Genomic DNA, 2660 nt, shown 5'->3' with positions numbered 1-2660 from the left:
ACAATGTCACTGACCTCGGCCTCATCTTTTCCCTCCATGATCAGGTGAGCATTCTCCAAATTTTGTTGGTCTTTTCTTCTCATTTTTTCTTTTTTGTATGTAGTGTTTCTTCAGTAAAGGTAATTTGTTCGGGTTTTACAGAAATAACCAACTTACTTGTTCGGAAAATTCGGGGAAAACGTACGGAAAAAAAGAGGGAAAGGGGAGAGAGGAGGAGAGAGAGGAGAGAGAGAGGAGAGAAGAAGAGAGAGGGAGAGAGAAGAGAGAGAGAGAGAGAGAGAGAAGAGAGAGAGAGAGAGAGAATCTCAAGCTTTTGTTTCTTTAAAAAGAACTTTATGCAACCGAAGAGAAAAAGTCAGTTGAACTTCCTATCGTTCCAGGCCTCTTGAATGGGCTGGGGCCTCTTTGTCACAGACATTTTGCTAATCGAGAGAGGGCGCGCAGGGTATGGCGCTCGTTCAGATAAAAAAAGGGGAAAAAAGGGTGAGGTGTAGGCCCAGTAGGTTTTAACAATCGCCCTGAAAATCCCCATAACAAATTATTTTATTTTTTTTTTATTATTTTTTTGGGAGCGGATTTTAAAATATTACATTTGGGGATGCCCAGAATCAAGAAGCGTTATTAAAACCTGATTTTTTATGGAGCTGGTCCCGGTTTTGCCCTTTTTAAGATCTCGTTTTAAAAATTTGTATCGGTCGCGGCCCTGCGCACTCCCCCCGTGTTTGTTCCTCTTACTCGCGCTTGAGGGAACAGAAGAGGGAGACGTCCTTCCCCCCGGGGAGACACGGGGAAATGACCAGTCTCCGGACGGGGGGAAGCGGCCAGGAGGCACGCCCCCGGGGAGGGAAAGGATGAAGGGTCGTCTTTAAAAGGGTCCTGCGTTGCCTTTTCTTAGAAGGGTTTTAAAGCACTGATTTTTTACTTCAGGGCATTTTCGCTAAAGCAAAAGGGGGGAGGGCTTGGGGGGTTTACAGAGAAAGGGGCCCCGCTCCGGGGGCGACTCACCTTCAGGGCTGGAGAGAGGAGTCTCTTCACTCTCGGGCCCTTCGCTGTTATTAGTGAAATTCAAACATGGATACTAAATTTTTTTGGGGCTTTTTTTTTTCAAACTTCAGAAGATAATGAAGCGTTTTAGAGTTTTGCTTCAGCACCCTTCCAGAAAAAGCTACACTGAAGATTATTTTGTGTTAAAAAACCCGTTCACACGAGGGGGTAGGGTCCCCTTTCGCCTCGTTGGGTGTCTCGCTTTTTTTGTTGGAGTTCAAAAATGTAAAAGAATCGTTTTTGCATGCTGTAGAACGTCCGCCTTTGATAACCGAACACAAGGGTAAAGAGGAAAAATGTTTTTTCATCATCGCGCCTTTCTCTGCTTTTAAAAATACTGTTTTCATTTTTTTTCAACCGCCTTAATCGAGGATAAACACCTTAGCATTTTTGCTTTAAACTCATATCTCTTTCATTTTTGGGTAATTTTTTTTAATATACTTCTTCTTTAAAAGATAATAAAGAATAAAAAAGAAAAAAAACATACCCGAAACCCCATCTCCATTCCTTTGATGAATAAGGAACTTCGTTTTCGGGGGATTAGCTTTTGACCTGATTCTTGAATTTGTATTTTTATTTATTCTTGATGTTGTTTCACTCTGTTTTGGATTCCTGTGCAGTATTGCATTATTACATCATATAAAAAAATGCATTTTGTGTATGTGCGTTTGTGGGTTGTCTTTGTACCCATGTGTGTACGTGCGTGCGCTAGTACGTATTACTAGCTTTGAGTTTTTATTCACTAACGCAAAATTTCAAAACCGAAAATAAGGAAAAAAGGGAAAAAATTCAGAGTCGTATGCAAATAACACTTTATGTGACGACGGGAAAGGGGGCTAACGTAGAGTTGGGCGGCGTCCGTTCTTGACTGCCAAGGAACCTTGTGGCCTGTTTGCCTTGGGGAGCAAAAAAATTCCGAAGATGACCACCCACCAAAAGCCAAAGAAGCCAGGAAAAGGGAAATTTTTCCCGGGATAGAAAAAATTTGGGGGCCGTCCAAGGAAGCCTGTTTTTTATATTACCCCTCTCGGTGTATCGTGTTTGTTGCTGAACGCGTTCAAAACATGTCCAGTGCTCGATATATATATATATATATATATATATATTAATTTTATATATAATTATATATATACATTATATATATATAACGTATATATATATATATTTATATAATATATATTATATTTATTATTATACATACATATATATATATTAATATTAATATTTTATATATACATTATAATATTATATATATATATATATATATAATTTCTATAATACAATATATCATAAATTCATATTATACATTATATACATTATATACATATATTTACTTAAAATCATATATTCCAATTAACACCCCAAATTTATAATAACAATTATATATTATATTATATATATATATCCTTATAATATATATACATATAATTTTACATATATAGACATATACATATATATATATTAAAATATATATTAATATAATTTTTTTCATAATATTAATACATATAAGACATATAAGACATATAATACAAAAAATACCATATATATATATTTATAATATATATATAACATATTAAAAAATATATATATATAATAATACAATATTATATTATATA

This window comes from Penaeus monodon, chromosome 13 (genome assembly GCF_015228065.2).
Source record: "Penaeus monodon isolate SGIC_2016 chromosome 13, NSTDA_Pmon_1, whole genome shotgun sequence".
Classification (NCBI taxonomy): Eukaryota; Metazoa; Arthropoda; class Malacostraca; order Decapoda; family Penaeidae; genus Penaeus; species Penaeus monodon.
This window is presented reverse-complemented; position numbering follows the sequence as displayed.